This window comes from Carassius carassius, chromosome 1, assembly GCF_963082965.1.
Source record: "Carassius carassius chromosome 1, fCarCar2.1, whole genome shotgun sequence".
In the NCBI taxonomy this organism is placed as follows: Eukaryota; Metazoa; Chordata; class Actinopteri; order Cypriniformes; family Cyprinidae; genus Carassius; species Carassius carassius.
Genome location: NC_081755.1, coordinates 8,317,731 through 8,336,699, shown reverse-complemented (window position 1 = coordinate 8,336,699; position 18,969 = coordinate 8,317,731). Strand labels below are relative to the sequence as shown.

The following is an 18,969-nucleotide window of genomic DNA, read 5'->3' as shown; positions in this document are numbered from 1 at the left end:
GACCAGAGTACAAGGGTGCCAATTTTGCTGTAAAATTAGCCAGTGCATCTGATTTGGGGTGGGTTTTCACTCTGACAAGGTCACCAATAGCATAAAAAACAGAGCGACGTCTTTTGTCATAGTGCTGCTTCCTTTTGTTGTGACTGGTTTCCAGGGCTGCCCTAGCATGGTCATGTGCCGCTTGTAATGTCATTCTCAAGCTCTCGGGATAAGTAATTTCAGGTTCCTCTATTCCATCCCAGACAGGCTGAGTCACCAGGTCTAATGAAGTGTTCAACTCTCTCCCATACAACATCATGGATGGGGTTTGACCTGTACTTTCATGTGGTGCTGTTCGTAGTGCAAAGCAAATTTGTGGAATATATCGGTCCCAAGTTGTATGTTTATCATCCACGTATGCTCGAATTGCTGTCTTGAGAGTCCGGTTCACCCTCTCGGTGGCATTTGTCTGTGGGTGATATGCCGTTGTGAGGCGATGTTCTGTTCCCAGAAGAGTGAGCACCCGTTCAAAAAGGTCGCTCACGAAAGGAGAACCTCTGTCTGAAATTAGGTATGTCGGGGCCCCGTGACGGGAAAACACTTCACTTAGCAGCTTATTTGCTGCCACTTGAGCAGTAGCTTCTCTCACTGCCACAATCTCGACCCACTTTGAAAAATAATCGACAAAAACCAAAATGTAAGAATTCCCACTGGCAGTACGTGGCAAAGGACCAACGAAATCCACCCCAACATACTCCCAAGGGTTTTGGGGCCGAATTGGGACCATCAGACCGGCAGGTTTTCTCTGACTTGGTTTTGTTAGTTGGCAAACCGTGCAAGAGGTTACATATTTCTTCACCTCAGATGCCATTTTAGGCCAAAAAAACCTGAGTTTCAGTCGGGCCAAGGTTTTTGTTATCCCTAGGTGACCCGCAGTTGGGTGATCATGGTAGTATCTCAGCAAAGTACTTCTAAGAGACGCATGAGCATACAGCCTTAAAGATTTCAAGGGGTGGATGCCGCAAGCAAGTTTGGGATCATGGAAGTACAACAGGCCGTCCTGAATGGAATACTGAGAGCAATCATCCATCTCACTCTCCCGTTGAAATGCAGACTCTAGTTTACGGAGGAGATCACCTGTGATTGGATCATCAAGCTGCAATTGTCTAACATGAGAGCGATCCGTGAGAGTCACTGAAGGCAGTGTACGGAGGTCAAGACCACCAATCACAGCGTAGTCAGGAAGGAGGTCCATTGGTGGCACATCATCTACCAGAGGATTTCTTGATAGCGCATCAGGGACTTTGTTTCGAGATCCAGGCTTGTGGACAACATCAAAATCAAAGTCCTGAAGGCGGAGAGACCAACGAGCGAGGCGGCCAGTGGGGTTGGGACGGGACATCAACCACTTGAGACCACTGTGGTCAGTGAAGACTGTGACGCGGAGACCCTCAATGTAAGGCCTAAAGTGCTCAAGGGCCCAAATGACGGCCAGACACTCTTTCTCGGGCGTGGAATAAGGTTTCTCCGATTTATGCAGGGCACGACTAGCATACGCCACAGCAACTTCTCTGCCATGCAGATCTCTCTGCATCAGCGCAGCTCCTAATCCCGCGTCGCAGGCATCGGCATGAACAAAGAAAGGTAGAGAGAAGTCTGGGAAACTTAGCACAGGTGCCGAGGTTAATTTTCGTTTCAGAAGGTCTATGGCGTCTTGGCATGCACTGTCCCATACAAAAGGAGCATCAGTTTTAGTGAGCGCGAAAAGTGGTTCAGCGTGGCGGGCGTAGTCCTGTATGAACCGTCTGTAATAGCCTGATAGGCCCAAAAACTGCCTCACTTGCTTCACATTGACAGGGGTTTTAAAGTCCATAACTGCCTTCACTTTGTTCTGGTCCGGCAGGACGCCACTTGGACAGACACGGTACCCCAAGAAAGTGAGCTCTCTGCGACAAAACTGGCATTTGACCAGCTTAATGGTCAACCCAGCAGACTTAAGCCGTGAAAGGACTTCCCTGAGGTCATCGAGATGTTGCTTGAAAGTGGGTGAAGCCACCACGATGTCATCCAAGTAGACTGCACAGCACCTATAAATAAGACCAGCCAAGACACTGTTCATCAGTCTTTGAAAGGTCGCTGGTGCATTGCAAAGACCAAAAGGAAGCACACGGAACTGAAATAGCCCACAATGTGACACAAAAGCAGTCTTAGATCTTGAGTCTTCTGCCATGGAGACCTGCCAGTACCCCCGAGCAAGGTCGATCGTGCTTAAAAATTTTCCTCTAGAAAGGAAGTCTAGGGACTCATCGACTCTTGGTAATGGATAAGAGTCCTTCACCGTAAGCTGGTTTAACCCACGATAGTCCACACAAAATCGTGGTTCACCACAAGGCTTCTGAACAATCACAACAGGGGCTGCCCAAGGTCCTGTTGCCGGTTCAATGATGCCGTCGTTCAACATTTTTCCTATTTGATCCTCAATCAACCGCTTTTTTGCTGGGGAGGTTCGATAAGGGGGAAGGTGGACTGGCTTGGCATTCCCCGTGTCAATGGAGTGCTCTGTTAGTGATGTGCGACCCAGACGACCATCAAAGAGATCTGAAAAACTTTCAAGTACCCCTGACAGTTGTTCCTTCTCAGCATTACTCAGACATGCTTCCTCAACCTTTCCTTGAAGAGTGGAAGGTGGGACTTCCATAAATAACAAACTGCTTTCCGACTCCATTACTTCCCCACCTTCCATCTCCTTTATTACTAAAGGATCGTTGCCTATGACAACAGTTCTGGATGGGATGTGAATGGTGATGGAGGCACGCAACATGAAATCCATCCCTAAAACCAATGTTGAGGGTAAGCGTGGGACCATGGCAAACCGGTGATAAAAACGCTGTCCCATGAATCCAAAAGCCAACCATGTCAGACCTAAGGGTTGACATGCCCCACCATCTGCTAGTTGGATTGGGGGAGCAGACCATGGTTTAATGTTAACCTTCAGTTTGGCATGATTTTGAACAATGTCTGCTTGTACCGCTGAAAGCGATGCACCGGTGTCTAGTGTAGCATCTTACACCTGGCCATGCAGGTTAATCTTGACTCTAAATGGAGTGTTCCAAAAGGAAGATGATGTTGGATCTTCCACATGGCAAAGGACAGGATGTTCTGGAACAGCAGCATTAGACGGTTGAGGCGAAATTATCTTCTGGAGGGAGGATTGCCTCTTCGAATCATCCTCCCCCCTTTGGAGTTTCCCTTGTGTCTTACAAATGAATTTCCTTCCCCTGCATTGTTACTTCCAGGGTCGTTCGTAACACTTGCATCAAGAGCAGGTTCCAAAGGAGCATTAGGGGACTCACTTGGTCGTGGGCCCATTCCAGAAAGTGAGTTGCAGTCTGGACATGTACGAGAAGTGAAACCAGGGCGTGAGCACTTGTAACAGTAGGTTTCTTTGGCAAATTTAGCTTTATTCTGCATTGCAGGCAAAGAACATTTACCTGGTCCCAGGACCACATGGAGCTCGTGAGCCCTAAGCAAAAGATCCATGCCAGAGGAAACAGAAGTTCCATAGAGAGCAACTCTATACTTTTCAAGAGCATGTTTACAAATAAGGCTGATTTGCTCTTGCTCTGGTGGAGGAGTTTTCAATTTTCTGAATTCACTTAGCATGTGAGCCACAAAAGTAGGCAGGGGCTCTTCAGGGCTTTGCATACGGTCCAAGATTCCTCTCATTATTTGTTCCTGGCTGTCGGAAGGAAGAAAGACTTTCCTGAAGAAATCACAGAACTGGGCCCATGTAACAACATGTGAGTCAAGGACGGAAAACCATTTCTTTGGCTCTTTAGCTAAAAACCGTGGCAGCTCGAGAAGAATCTGAGCATCGGCTAAATCAAGGGAGGTTCTGTACACATTTACAGATTGTAGCCAATCTTCTGGGTTAACATGTCCATCTCCCGCAAACACAGGTGGTTCAAGCCTTGACTGGTACAGTACAGATGCGAGGATTCTGCTAGTAGCACTCAAATCAGAAGATTTGGGTTGTGGTGAGAAAGTCACGTTTGTATGAGAAAAGTTATTGGTGGATGTACCTTGTAATGGCATTTGGCTCGGAGGAATGTGGATGTGTGGTGTAGAGCTGGCCATAGGAGGGAGCTGCACATGTGATGCCGCAGGGTTGTTGACATCAGAAGGACCAAAACGTCTTAATATCCTCTGCTGTAACTGAAGAGAATCGTTAAGGCACTGTTGCAACACAGATACTTCAGCTTGTAGGAGGTCCACTTGAGTCTCCAGGCTCACACGCTTTGGTAACTGTGGTCTTTGTCTGGGGACAGAATCTGGTAATGTGTAAGTCAAGTCAGTGTCAAGGTCTGGGTAAGAAGCCATCACAGCAAAATGTGCATTTACATAAACAGCAATTAAGCGATTGTAAAAATTCTAAATACAACCCAGAAAATACAACCTGTTATCAAAATGCACCCACCATCAATAAAATAAAAAAAAATTAAATAATCTGACATCAACAATCCCTCTGAGCTAGTTATCGTCTATTTTACTAGAGCTCAATATTTTTGTACCACAATCGGCCCAAAGCAAGAGAAAATGTTGTTTCAAATTTAATTAAATGTTTGTAAAATTACTTGACCATGTAAAAATACATAAAAAAAACTATTACTTAGTCCAGCATAAGTAAATTAAGTCCACGATCAAGAAAACTGTTCCAACAGGTGTATTTTTTCCTCAAAATGTTCAAAACACAATTCCAATGCACCACAAAAATAACCCACAAAAAGTCTTTGAAAGAAAACCTTTGCTGTTCGCTTGTGCAGTCAAAGTCAAAGCACACACACACAAAAATCCGTGTTGAAATATCCCAGGAAGGTTATATATATATATATAAAAAATAAAAGTTTGTAACGTTAGCTTGGATCAGTCTGTAACTTGGAAATCAGGCAGGGAAAACTTCAATTAGATCACTCAAAAAGAAAAATAAACCTTTTTTTCCATACTGAACTATTTTGTAAAAAAACGTCCCCACCAGCTTGTAAACGATGTCGAAGTGTCCAATAAAGCCAAAAGCACAACTTTCAAATGTTGCAGATTAATGCGCTGTCCTCGTCGCATCAAAAAAACTGCGTCATCCACTCACGCAGAAATACGGGTGTTTCTTGCACCCATGGCACCCAGTATTAGCAAGCTAATCTCAGCAGTTTCCACAATGCCGATTGAACACCCTCACGTCTCGCCAACTCCCATACTGGTTTTAGGATTTCATCGCAGTAGGTTCCACTTAGATGTCGGATCCAGTTTCAGTTGTTCGGGCGCCAATTGTAACGCTTTGACTCGGATAACTCAGTATAAGTCCATTAAAATGAAGAGATATGAAGCGAGGAGTTGGTGTCTCACACATTTAACGGTTGGTACACTGCAACCCGCTCTTCTCATACATGAGATATCAACTCTTCCTTGGCGTTACAAATAAACAAAGACAGAAGAATAACAAGCGGCAGAGCTTATTATCTGTCGTGGTTCTCGTTACACAGTCACGTAGTCCTTCTACGTCATCACCAAACAGCGCCTTAAAGTCAAGCAATCAGTCTCTTAAAGGGCACACCGCAATATAACTTGATGCATGCAAAACATACAGTTTTGGCCGTTACAGGTTCCCGCGCTTTCACTGAAAGGTGGGGGTGTGTCTAAGATGGTTCAGATCGGCTGCCATGCAGGGTAGCCGTTTGCGGTTGACTGGAGGCTCGGGTCCTTTGCTTTGATGTTTTTCTCAATATTGGTTTACAAGGTTCAGAGAGCGTTACACTGAACATTTAAAGGTCCCAGGTTCGATCCTGGGTTACTCAGAGTGGAGCCGTGAATGCTTTTCGGACACCATTCTGATGCTTGCTGGTTAGTTGCTTTTCGCAGAGCTTCCTTGAATGTTTTCTACACTTCAAACAGATGTGCAGACACTGTTGGTTCCATGGTGTAACGGTTAGCACTCTGAATCCAGTGATCCAAGTTCAAATCTTGGTGGAAGCTTCAAGAGTCTGTCTGGCTGTGCTTGGCAAGGAGGAGCTTTAGGGTATGTCACAACTTTCTCTGTGGCAGTGTGTCTTAAAATGTACAGCTACAGTGGCCTCCTTTAACCATGGCCTCCAAACAATCTAGAACTCACATAAAACTGAGCTGGAACTAAATTGAGAAGACCGATGTCACCTGACCCTCTGTGGAGAAGCAGTACAGACCTCAGACAGCTTCTCATCAGCAAGATTTGCGTGGCAGTGCCACAATGTAGACTTCAGCTCTTGTGTTTTGTCGTTGATATTTTAATCAACATTATTCTACAAAGGTAGGTTAAGCTAGAGCTGGTAGGTAAAAATTGAGTTTCTCAGAAATCTGGTCAGTGCATGAGCTCTATTTCTGCCCTTGTCAGCTAAGAGGCAGGATGTTGGAGCGACCGTAGCATCGAACAGAGTGAATTACATGGCAAAGTGGCCTCCACTGAGCAGCAACTTGTGGCTTGTTGGTCTAGGGGTAAGATTCTCGCTTAGGGTGCGAGAGGTCCCGGGTTCAAATCCTGGACGAGCCCTCTTCTGTCTTTGCAGCATCTTTTCTTGAGCAGTTTCAGTCCATTCTGCCATCCCGGGTCAATCATACGCCACTGTCAATTAAGACTAAAGCTGCGTCTGCATGTTTTCATGCCCACTTCTCTCTGCTCTTCTTAGTTCTTAATCTGCAGTTTAAACTTTGACTTGACATTTTTCAAAAAATTGGTTTAGGAATGCAGCCCAAGCAGTGGAGATATGGCAAAAAATAGATTCTTGGATCGCTTCACAGCCCTGTGAGCCTTCATCTTGCGTTTGCTAGTTGCAGGAGCATCTGAGGGCTTGTTGGTGTTGGGGTGTGTTTTTTTTATTTTATTGCTGTATGGGAGCAAGTGGAGCCAAGTTCAAATCCCAGATGAGCCTGCTTTGCAGCTCCTTGTTTTGAGTAGTGTCAGGGTACACGGTGGCTCGTTGGTCTAGGGGTATGATTCTCGCTTTGGGTGTGAGAGGTCCCGGGTTCAAATCCCGGACGAGCCCACATTGAGCATATTGCTGAAAAGTTTCAGTCATTTCTGCCTTCTTTCGGCCAATAATACTCCGGCATGTTTTCTTGCCGATTTCTCCCTGTTCGTATTTCCTCATCTGCAATTTAAACTTTGTACAACACTTCGCTCTTTGGGTTCCCGCACTTTCACTAAAAGGTGGGGGTGTGTCTAAGATGGTTCAGATCGGCTGCCATGCAGGGTAGCCGTTTGCGGTTGACTGGAGGCTCGTGTCCTTTGCTTTGATGTTTTTCTCAATATTGGTTTACAAGGTTCAGAGAGCGTTACACTGAACATTTAAAGGTCCCAGGTTCGATCCTGGGTTTACTCAGAGTGAAGCCGTGAATGCTTTTCGGACACCTTTCTGATGCTTGCTGGTTAGTTGCTTTTCACAGAGCCTCCTTGAATGTTTTCTACACTTCAAACAGATGTGCAGACACTGTTGGTTCCATGGTGTAACGGTTAGCACTCTGGACTCTGAATCCAGTGATCCGAGTTCAAATCTTGGTGGAACCTTCAAGAGTCTTTCTGGCTGTGCTTTCTGATGCTTGCTGGTTAGTTGCTTTTCACAGAGCCTCCTTGAATGTTTTCTACACTTCAAACAGATGTGCAGACACTGTTGGTTCCATGGTGTAACGGTTAGCACTCTGGACTTTGAATCCAGTGATCCTTCTCACTAAATTGAGAAGACAGATGTCAGCTGACCCTCTGTGGAGAAGCAGTACAGACCTCAGACAGCTTCTCATCAGCAAGATTTGCGTGGCAATGCCACAATGTAGACTTCAGCTGTTAAATTCAGCTCTTGTGTTTTGTCGTTGATATTTTAATCAACATTATTCTACAAAGGTAGGTTAAGCTAGAGCTGGTAGGTAAAAATTGAGTTTCTCAGAAATCTGGTCAGTGCATGATCTCTATTTCTGCCCTTGTCAGCTAAGAGGCAGGATGTTGGAGCGACCGTAGCATCGAACAGAGTGAATTACATGGCAAAGTGGCCTCCACTGAGCAGCAACTTGTGGCTCGTTGGTCTAGGGGTAAGATTCTCGCTTAGGGTGCGAGAGGTCCCGGGTTCAAATCCTGGACAAGCCCTCTTCTGTCTTTGCAGCATCTTTTCTTGAGCAGTTTCAGTCCATTCTGCCATCCCGGGTCAAACATACGCCACTGTCAAATAAGACTAAAGCTGCGTCTGCATGTTTTCATGCCCACTTCTCTCTGCTCTTCTTAGTTCTTAATCTGCAGTTTAAACTTTGACTTGACATTTTTCCAAAAATTGGTTTAGGAATGCAGCCCAAGCAGTGGAGATATGGCAAAAAATAGATTCTTGGATCGCTTCACAGCCCTGTGAGCCTTCATCTTGCGTTCGCTAGTTGCAGGAGCATCTGAGGGCTTGTTGGTGTTGGGGTGTGTTTTTTTATTTTATTGCTGTATGGGAGCAAGTGGAGCCAAGTTCAAATCCCAGATGAGCCCGCTTTGCAGCTCCTTGTTTTGAGTAGTGTCAGGGTACACAGTGGCTCGTTGGTCTAGGGGTATGATTCTCGCTTCGGGTGTGAGAGGTCCCGGGTTCAAATCCCGGACGAGAGCATATTGCTGAGAAGTATCAGTCATTTCTGCCTTCTTTCGGCCAATAATACTCCTGCATGTTTTCGTGCCGATTTCTCCCTGTTCGTATTTCCTCATCTGCAATTTAAACTTTGTACAACACTTCGCTCTTTGGGTTCCCTCACTTTCACTAAAAGGTGGGGGTGTGTCTAAGATGGTTAGATCGGCTGCCATGCAGGGTAGCCGTTTGCGGTTAACTGGAGGCTCGTGTCCTTTGCTTTGATGTTTTTCTCAATATTGGTTTACAAGGTTCAGAGAGCGTTACACTGAACATTTAAAGGTCCCAGGTTCGATCCTGGGTTTACTCAGAGTGAAGCCGTGAATGCTTTTCGGACACCATTCTGATGCTTGCTGGTTAGTTGCTTTTCGCAGAGCCTCCTTGAATGTTTTCTACACTTCAAACAGATGTGCAGACACTGTTGGTTCCATGGTGTAACGGTTAGCACTCTGGACTCTGAATCCAGTGATCCGAGTTCAAATCTTGGTGGAACCTTCAAGAGTCTGTCTGGCTGTGCTTGGCAAGGAGGTGCTTTGGGGTATGTCACAACTTTCTCTGTGGCAGTGTGTCTTAAAATGTATTGCTACAGTGGCCTCCTTTAACCATGGCCTCCAAACAATCTAGAACTCACATAAAACTGAGCTGGAACTAAATTGAGAAGACAGATGTCACCTGACCCACTGTGGAGAAGCAGTACAGACCTCAGACAGCTTCTCATCAGCAAGATTTGTGTGGCAGTGCCACAATGTAGACTTCTGCTGTTAAATTCAGCTCTTGTGTTTTTTAGTTGATATTTTAATCAACATTATTCTACAAAGGTAGGCCAAGCTAGAGCTGGTAGGTAAAAATTGAGTTTCTCAGAAATCTGGTCAGTGCATGAGCTCTATTTCTGCCCTTGTCAGCTAAGAGGCAGGATGTTGGAGCGACCGTAGCATCGAACAGAGTGAAATACGTGGCAAAGTGGCCTCCACTGAGCAGGAACTTGTGGCTCGTTGGTCTAGGGGTATGATTCTCGCTTCGGGTGTGAGAGGTCCAGGGTTCAAATCCTGGACGAGCCCACATTGAGCATATTGCTGAGAAGTATCAGTCAATTCTGCCTTCTTTCGGTCAATAATACTCCTTTCGTGCTGATTTCTCCCTGTTCGTAGTTCCTCATCTGCAATTTAAACTTTGTACAACACTTCGCTCTTTGGGTTTCCGCACTTTCACTGAAAGGTGGGGGTGTGTCTAAGATGGTTCAGATCGGCTGCCATGCAGGGTAGCCGTTTGCGGTTGACTGGAGGCACGTGTTCTTTGCTTTGATGTTTTTCTCAATATTGGTTTACAAGGTTCAGAGAGCGTTACACTGAACATTTAAAGGTCCCAGGTTCGATCCTGGGTTTACTCAGAGTGGAGCCGTGAATGCTTTTCGGACACCATTCTGATGCTTGCTGGTTAGTTGCTTTTCGCAGAGCCTCCTTGAATGTTTTCTACACTTCAAACAGATGTGTAGACACTGTTGGTTCCATGGTGTAATGGTTAGCACTCTGGACTCTGAATCCAATGATCCGAGTTCAAATCTCGGTGGAACCTTCAAGAGTCTGTCTGGCTGTGCTTGGCAGGGAGGAGCTTTGGGGTATGTCACAACTTTCTCTGTGGCAGTGTGTCTTAAAATGTATTGCTACCATGGCCTCCAAACAATCTAGAACTCACATAAAACTGAGCTGGAACTAAATTGAGAAGACCGATGTCACCTGACCCTCTGTGGAGAAGCAGTACAGACCTCAGACAGCTTCTCATCAGCAAGATTTGCGTGGCAGTGCCACAATGTAGACTTCAGCTGTTAAATTCAGCTCTTGTGTTTTGTCGTTGATATTTTAATCATCATTATTCTACAAAGGTAGGCCAAGCTAGAGCTGGTAGGTAAAAATTGAGTTTCTCAGAAATCTGGTCAGTGCATGAGCTCTATTTCTGCCCTTGTCAGCTAAGAGGCAGGATGTTGGAGCGACCGTAGCATCGAACAGAGTGAAATACATGGCAGAGTGGCCTCCACTGAGCAGCAACTTGTGGCTTGTTGTTCTAGGGGTATGATTCTCGCTTAGGGTGTGAGAGGTCCTGGGTTCAAATCCCGGATGAGCCCTCTTCTGTCTTTGCAGCATCTTTTCTTGAGCAGTTTCAGTCCATTCTGCCATCCCGGGTCAAACATACTCCACTGTCAATTAAGACTAAAGCTGCGTCTGCATGTTTTCATGCCCACTTCTCTCTGCTCTTCTTAGTTCTTAATCTGCAGTTTAAACTTTGACTTGACATTTTTCCAAAAATTGGTTTAGGAATGCAGCCTAAGCAGTGGAGATATGGCAAAAAATAGATTCTTGGATCGCTTCACAGCCCTGTGAGCCTTCATCTTGCGTTCGCTAGTTGCAGGAGCATCTGAGGGCTTGTTGGTGTTGGGGTGTTTTTTTTTCTTTTATTGCTGTATGGGAGCAAGTGGTCTCCTCCTTGAACTGCCACCTTAACGTGGTGGAGGGGTTTGAGTACCCGAATGACCCTAGGAGCTATGTTGTCCGGGGCTATATGCCCCTGGTAGGGTCTCTTAAGGCAAACAGGTCCTAGGCGACGGGTCAGACTAAGAGCGGTTCACAAACCCCTTATGAAAAGATTACATAAAAGGACCGTGACGTCGCCCGGTATGGCGCAGCCGGGGCCCCACCCTGGAGCCAGGCCCGGGGTTGGGGCTCGTATGCGAGCGCCTGGTGGCCGGGCCTCCCCCCACGGGGTCTGGCCGGGCTCAGCCCGAAGGAGCGACGTGGGGCCGCCTTCCCGTGGGCTCACCACCTACAGGAGGGACTGTAAGGGGCCGGTGCTTAGAGAATCGGGCAGCAGTCGAAGGCGGGGGCCTCGACAGCCCGATCCCTGGACACGGAAACTAGCTCTAGGGACGTGGAATGTCACCTCACTGGTGGGAAAGGAGCCCGAGATTGTGCGTGAGGTTGAGAGGTTCCGACTAGCGATAGTCGGGATCACCTCTACGCACAGCTTGGGCTCTGGAACCACACTCCTCGAGAGAGGATGGACTCTTCACCACTCTGGAGTTGCCCATGGTGAGAGGCGGCGGGCTGGTGTGGGTCTGCTTATAGCCCCCCAGCTCAGCTGCCATGTGTTGGAGTTTACCCCGGTGAACGAGAGGGTCGCTTCCCTGCGCCTTCGGGTCGGGGATAGGTCTCTCACTGTCGTTTGTGCCTACGGGCCGAACGGCAGTGCAGAGTACCCGGCCTTCTTGGAGTCTCTGGGAGGGGTGCTGGAAAGTGCTCCGACTGGGGACTCCGTCGTTTTACTGGGGGATTTCAACGCCCATGTGGGCAACGACAGTGACACCTGGAGGGGCGTGATTGGGAGGAACGGCCCCCCTGATCTGAACCCGAGTGGTGTTCAGTTATTGGACTTCTGTGCTAGTTACAGCTTGTCCATAACGAACACCATGTTCAAGCATAAGGGTGTCCATCAGTACACGTGGCACCATGACACCCTAGGCCGTAGGTCGATGATCGACTTTGTGGTCGTTTCATCCAACCTCCGGCCGTATGTCTTGGACACTCGGGTGAAGAGAGGGGCGGAGCTGTCAACTGATCACCACCTGGTGGTGAGTTGGATCCGATGGCGGGGGAGGAAGCTGGACAGACTCGGCAGACCCAAACGTACTGTGAGGGTCTGCTGGGAACGTTTGGCAGAGCCTCCTGTCAGAGAGATCTTCAACTCCCACCTCCGGCAGAGCTTTAACCGGATCCCGAGGGAGGCTGGAGATATTGAGTCCGAGTGGACCATGTTCTCCACCTCCATTGTCGAAGCGGCCGCTCGGAGCTGTGGCCGTAAGGTCTCCGGTGCCTGTCGAGGCGGCAATCCCCGAACCCGGTGGTGGACACCGGAAGTAAGGGATGCCGTCAAGCTGAAGAAGGAGTCCTATTGGGCCTGGTTGGCTTGTGGGACTCCTGAGGCAGCTGATAGGTACCGGCAGGCCAAGCGGACTGCAGCCCGGGTGGTTGTGGAGGCAAAAACTCGGGCCTGGGAGGAGTTCGGTGAGGCCATGGAGAAGGACTATCGGTCGGCCTCGAAGAGATTCTGGCAAACCGTCCGGCGCCTCAGGAGAGGGAAGCAGTGCCCTACCAATGCTGTTTACAGTAGAGGTGGGGAGCTGTTGACCTCAACTGGGGATGTCGTTGGACGGTGGAAGGAATACTTCGAGGATCTCCTCAATCCCGCTGTCACGTCTTCCATTGAGGAAGCAGAGGCTGAGGGCTCAGATGTGGACTCGTCCATCACCCAAGCTGAAGTCACCGAGGTAGTCAAGAAACTCCTCGGTGGCAAGGCACCGGGGGTGGATGAGATCCGCCCTGAGTACCTCAAGTCTCTGGATGTTGTGGGGCTGTCTTGGCTGACACGCCTCTGCAGCATCGCGTGGCAGTCGGGGACGGTGCCTCTGGGATGGCAGACCGGGGTGGTGGTCCCTCTTTTTAAGAAGGGGGACCGGAGGGTGTGTTCCAACTACAGGGGGATCACACTTCTCAGCCTCCCTGGGAAAGTCTATGCCAGGGTACTGGAGAGGAGAATCCGGCCGATAGTAGAACCTCGGATTCAGGAGGAACAGTGTGGTTTTCGTCCAGGCCGTGGAACACTGGACCAGCTCTATACCCTCTACGGGGTGCTGGAGGGTTCATGGGAGTTTGCCCAACCAGTCCACATGTGCTTTGTGGATTTGGAGAAGGCATTCGACTGTGTCCCTCGCGGCGGCCTGTGGAGGGTGCTCCGGGAGTATGGGGTCCGGGGCCCTTTGCTAAGGGCTATCCGGTCCCTGTACGACCGGAGCAGGAGCTTGGTTCGTATTGCCAGCAGTAAGTCAGACTTGTTCCCGGTGCGTGTTGGACTCCGGCAGGGCTGCCCTTTGTCGCCGGTTCTGTTCATGATTTTTATGGACAGAATTTCTAGGCGCAGCCAGGGGCCGGAGGGGGTCAGGTTTGGTGACAACACGATTTCGTCTCTGCTCTTTGCGGATGATGTTGTCGTGTTGGCTTCATCAAGCCAGGACCTTCAGCATGCACTGGGACGGTTTGCAGCTGAGTGTGAAGCGGCTGGGATGAGAATCAGCACCTCCAAATCCGAGGCCATGGTCCTCAGTCGGAAAAGGGTGGCTTGCCCACTTCAGGTTGGTGGAGAGTTCCTGCCTCAAGTGGAGGAGTTTAAGTATCTTGGGGTCTTGTTCACGAGTGAGGGAAGGATGGAACGGGAGATTGACAGACGGATCGGTGCAGCTTCTGCAGTAATGCGGTCGATGTACCGGTCTGTTGTGGTGAAGAAAGAGCTGAGCCGCAAGGCGAAGCTCTCGATTTACCGGTCAATCTACGTTCCTACTCTCACCTATGGTCATGAGCTTTGGGTCATGACCGAAAGGACAAGATCCCGGATACAGGCGGCCGAAATGAGCTTTCTCCGCAGGGTGGCTGGGCGATCCCTTAGAGATAGGGTGAGAAGCTCAGTCACCCGGGAGGAGCTCAGAGTAGAGCCGCTGCTCCTTCACATCGAGAGGGGTCAGCTGAGGTGGCTCGGGCATCTGTTCCGGATGCCTCCTGGACGCCTTCCCGGGAAGGTGTTCCGGGCGCGTCCCACTGGGAGGAGACCCCGGGGAAGACCTAGGACACGCTGGAGAGACTATGTCTCCCGGCTGGCCTGGGAACGCCTCGGTGTCCCCCCAGAAGAGCTGGAGGAAGTGTCTAGGGAGAGGGAAGTCTGGGGTTCTCTGCTTAGACTGCTGCCCCCGCGACCCGGCCCCGGATAAGCGGAAGAAGATGGATGGATGGATGGATGGATGGGAGCAAGTGGACCCAAGTTCAAATCCCAGTTGAGCCCGCTTTGCAGCTCCTTGTTTTGAGTAGTGTCAGGCTACATGGTGGCTCGTTGGTCTAGGGGTTTGATTCTCGCTTTGGGTGTGAGAGGTCCCGTGTTCAAATCCCGGACGAGCCCACATTGAGCATATTGCTGAGAAGTATCAGTCATTTCTGCCTTCTTTCGGCCAATAATACTTCTGCATGTTTTTGTGCCAATTTCTCCCTGTTCGTAGTTCCTCATCTGCAATTTAAACTTTGTACAACACTTCGCTCGTTGGGTTCCCGCGCTTTCACTGAAAGGTGGGGGTGTGTCTAAGATGGTTCAGATCGGCTGCCATGCAGGGTAGCCGTTTGTGGTTGACTGGAGGCTCGTGTCCTTTGCTTTGATGTTTTTCTCAATATTGGTTTACAAGGTTCGGAGAGCATTACACTGAACATTTAAAGGTCCTAGGTTCGATCCTGGGTTTACTCAGAGTGGAGCCGTGAATGCTTTTCGGACACCATTCTGATGCTTGCTGGTTAGTTGCTTTCCGCAGAGCCTCCTTGAATTTTTTCTACACTTCAAACAGATGTGCAGACACTGTTGGTTCATTGGTGTAACGGTTAGCACTCTGGACTCTGATCCAGTGATCTGAGTTCAAATCTCGGTGGAACCTTCAAGAGTCTGTCTGGCTGTGCTTGGCAAGGAGGAGCTTTGGGGTATGTCACAACTTTCTCTGTGGCAGTGTGTCTTAAAATGTATTGCTACAGAGGCCTCCTTTAATCATGGCCTCCAAACAATCTAGAACTCACATAAAACTGAGCTGGAACTAAATTGAGAAGACCGATGTCACCTGACCCTCTGTGGTGAAGCAGTACAGACCTCAGACAGCTTCTCATCAGCAAGATTTGCGTGGCAGTGCCACAATGTAGACTTCTGCTGTTAAATTCAGCTCTTGTGTTTTGTAGTTGATATTTTAATCATCATTATTCTACAAAGGTAGGCCAAGCTAGAGCTGGTAGGTAAAAATTGAGTTTCTCAGAAATCTGGTCAGTGCATGAGCTCTATTTCTGCCCTTGTCAGCTAAGAGGCAGGATATTGGAGCGACCGTAGCATCGAACAGAGTGAAATACGTGGGAAAGTGGCCTCCACTGAGCAGCAACTTGTGGCTCGTTGGTCTAGGGGTATGATTCTTGCTTAGGGTGTGAGAGGTCCCGGGTTCAAATCCCAGACGAGCCCTTTTCTGTCTTTGCAGCATCTTTTCTTGAGCAGTTTCAGTCCATTCTGCCATCCCGGGTCAAACATACGCCACTGTCAATTAAGACTAAAGCTGCGTCTGCATGTTTTCATGCCCACTGCTCTCTGCTCTTCTTAGTTCTTAATCTGCAGTTTAAACTTTGACTTGACATTTTTCCAAAAATTGGTTTAGGAATGCAGCCCAAGCAGTGGAGATATGGCAAAAAAATAAATTCTTGGATCGCTTCACAGCCCTGTGAGCCTTCATCTTGCGTTTGCTAGATGCAGGAGCATCTGAGGGCTTGTTGGTGTTGGGGTGTGTTTTTTTTTCTTTTATTGCTGTGTGGGAGCAAGTGGGTCAAAGTTCAAATCCCGGACTAGGCCACATTGAGCATATTGCTGAGAAGTATCAGTCAATTCTGCCTTCTTTCGGTCAATAGTACTCCTGCATGTTTTCGTGCTGATTTCTCCCTGTTCGTAGTTCCTCATCTGCAATTTAAACTTTGTACAACACTTCGCTCTTTGGGTTCCCGCACTTTCACTGAAAGGTGGGGGTTGTCTAAGATGGTTCAGATCGGCTGCCATGCAGGGTACCTGTTTGCGGTTGACTGGAGGCACGTGTCCTTTGCTTTGATGTTTTTCTCAATATTGGTTTACAAGGTTCAGAGAGCGTTACACTGAACATTTAAAGGTCCCAAGTTCGATCCTGGGTTTACTCAGAGTGGAGCCGTGAATGCTTTCGGATACCATTCTGATGCTTGCTGGTTAGTTGCTTTTCGCAGAGCCTCCTTGAATGTTTTCTACACTTCAAACAGATGTGCAGACACTGTTGGTTCCATGGTGTAATGGTTAGCACTCTGGACTCTGAATCCAGTGATCTGAGTTCAACTCTTGGTGGAACCTTGGGGTCTGTCTGGCTGTGTTTGGCAAGGAGGAGCTTTGAGGTAGGTCACAACTTTCTCTGTGGCAGTGTGTCTTAATATGTATTGCTACAGTGGCCTCCTTTAACCATGGCCTCCAAACAATGTAGAACTCACATAAAACTGAGCTGGAACTAAATTGAGAAGACCGATGTCACCTGACCCTCTGTGAGGAAGCAGTACAGACCTCAGACAGCTTCTCATCAGCAAGATTTGCGTGGCAGTGCCACAATGTAGACTTCTGCTGTTAAATTCAGCTCTTGTGTTTTGTCGTTGATATCTTAATCAACATTATTCTACAAAGGTAGGCCAAGCTAGAGCTGGTAGGTAAAATTTGAGTTTCTCAGATATCTGGTCAGTGCATCTGGTCAGAGCTCTATTTCTGCCCTTGTCAGCTAAGAGGCAGGATGTTGGAGCGACCGTAGCATCGAACAGAGTGAAATACGTGGCAAAGTGGCCTCCACTGAGCAGCAACTTGTGGCTTGTTGGTCTAGGGGTATGATTCTCGCTTAGGGTGCGAGAGGTCCTGGGTTCAAATCCCGGACGGGCCCTCTTCTGTCTTTGCACCATCTTTTCTTGAGCAGTTTCAGTCCATTCTGCCATCGCGGGTCAAACATACGCCACTGTCAATTAAGACTAAAGCTGCGTCTGCATGTTTTCATGCCCACTTCTCTCTGCTCTTCTTAGTTCTTAATCTGCAGTTTAAACTTTGACTTGACATTTTTCCAAAAATTGGTTTAGGAATGCAGCCCAAGCAGTGGAGATATGGCAAAAAATAGATTCTTGGATCGCTTCACAGCCCTTTGAGCCTTCATCTTGCGTTCGCTAGTTGCAGGAGCATCTGAGGGCTTGTTGGTGTTGGGGTGTGTTTTTTTATCTTTTATTGCTGTATGGGAGCAAGTGGACCCAAGTTCAAATCCCAGTTGAGCCCGCTTTGCAGCTCCTTGGTTTGAGTAGTGTCAGGGTACATGGTGGCTCGTTGGTCTAGGGGTTTGATTCTCGCTTCGGGTGTGAGAGGTCCCGTGTTCAAATCCTGGACGAGCCCACATTGAGCATATTGCTGAGAAGTATCAGTCATTTCTGCCTTCTTTCGGCCAATAATACTTCTGCATGTTTTTGTGCCGATTTCTCCCTGTTCGTAGTTCCTCATTTGCAATTTAAACTTTGTACAACACTTCGCTTGTTGGGTTCCCGCGCTTTCACTGAAAGGTGGGGGTGTGTCTAAGATGGTTCAGATCGGCTGCCATGCAGGGTAGCCGTTTGTGGTTGACTGGAGGCTCGTGTCCTTTGCTTTGATGTTTTTCTCAATATTGGTTTACAAGGTTCGGAGAGCATTACACTGAACATTTAAAGGTCCTAGGTTCGATCCTGGGTTTACTCAGAGTGGAGCCGTGAATGCTTTTCGGACACCATTCTGATGCTTGCTGGTTAGTTGTTTTTCGCAGAGCCTCCTTGAATGTTTTCTACACTTCAAACAGATGTGCAGACACTGTTGGTTCCATGGTGTAACGGTTAGCACTCTGGACTCTGAATCCAGTGATCTGAGTTTAAATCTCAATGGAACCTTCAAGAGTCTGTCTGGCTGTGCTTGGCAAGGAGGAGCTTTGGGGTATGTCACAACTTTCTCTGTGGCAGTGTGTCTTAAAATGTATTGCTACAGTGGCCTCCTTTAACCATGGCCTCCAAACAATCTAGAACTCACATAAAACTGAGCTGGAACTAAATTGAGAAGACCGATGTCACCTGACCCTGTGTGGAGAAGCAGTACAGACCTCAGACAGCTTCTCATCAGCAAGATTTGCGTGGCAGTGCCACAATGTAGACTTCAGCTGTTAAATTCAGCTCTTGTGTTTTGTCGTTGATATTTTAATCAAGATTATTCTACAAAGGTAGGTTAAGCTAGAGCTGGTAGGTAAAAATTGAGTTTCTCAGAAATCTGGTCAGTGCATGAGCTCTATTTCTGCCCTTGTCAGCTAAGAGGCAGGATGTTGTAGCGACCGTAGCATCGAACAGAGTGAAATACGTGGCAAAGTGGCCTCCACTGAGCAGCAATTTGTGGCTTGTTGGTCTAGGTGTATGATTCTCCCTTAGGGTGTGAGAGGTCCCGGGTTCAAATCCCGGACGAGCCCTCTTCTGTCTTTGCAGCATCTTTTCTTGAGCAGTTTCAGTCCATTCTGCCATCCTGGGTCAAACATACGTCACTGTCAATTAAGACTAAAGCTGCGTCTGCATGTTTTCATGCCCACTTCTCTCTGCTCTTCTTAGTTCTTAATCTGCAGTTTAAACTTTGACTTGACATTTTTCCAAAAATTGGTTTAGGAATGCAGCCC

General features: G+C 48.1%; 8 non-coding genes across 8 annotated transcripts; all 8 read left to right on the top strand.

The window, feature by feature from the left end:
- The first annotated feature begins 6,484 nt into the window (after nt 1–6,484).
- On the top strand, nt 6,485–6,556 carry trnap-agg (transfer RNA proline (anticodon AGG)). Its single transcript has one exon. It is a non-coding gene; the product is annotated as a tRNA-Pro (tRNA).
- Nucleotides 6,557–6,977: 421 nt separating this feature from the next.
- On the top strand, nt 6,978–7,049 carry trnap-ugg (transfer RNA proline (anticodon UGG)). Its single transcript has one exon. It is a non-coding gene; the product is annotated as a tRNA-Pro (tRNA).
- Nucleotides 7,050–7,498: 449 nt separating this feature from the next.
- trnaq-cug (transfer RNA glutamine (anticodon CUG)) lies at nt 7,499–7,570 on the top strand. The gene has a single exon. It is a non-coding gene; the product is annotated as a tRNA-Gln (tRNA).
- Nucleotides 7,571–8,068: 498 nt separating this feature from the next.
- On the top strand, nt 8,069–8,140 carry trnap-agg (transfer RNA proline (anticodon AGG)). The gene has a single exon. It is a non-coding gene; the product is annotated as a tRNA-Pro (tRNA).
- A 421-nt stretch (nt 8,141–8,561) lies between these two features.
- On the top strand, nt 8,562–8,633 carry trnap-cgg (transfer RNA proline (anticodon CGG)). The gene has a single exon. It is a non-coding gene; the product is annotated as a tRNA-Pro (tRNA).
- A 438-nt stretch (nt 8,634–9,071) lies between these two features.
- trnaq-cug (transfer RNA glutamine (anticodon CUG)) lies at nt 9,072–9,143 on the top strand. The gene has a single exon. It is a non-coding gene; the product is annotated as a tRNA-Gln (tRNA).
- Nucleotides 9,144–10,148: 1,005 nt separating this feature from the next.
- trnaq-cug (transfer RNA glutamine (anticodon CUG)) lies at nt 10,149–10,220 on the top strand. Its single transcript has one exon. It is a non-coding gene; the product is annotated as a tRNA-Gln (tRNA).
- A 6,898-nt stretch (nt 10,221–17,118) lies between these two features.
- Nucleotides 17,119–17,190, top strand: trnap-agg (transfer RNA proline (anticodon AGG)). The gene has a single exon. It is a non-coding gene; the product is annotated as a tRNA-Pro (tRNA).
- The last annotated feature ends 1,779 nt before the right edge of the window (nt 17,191–18,969 follow it).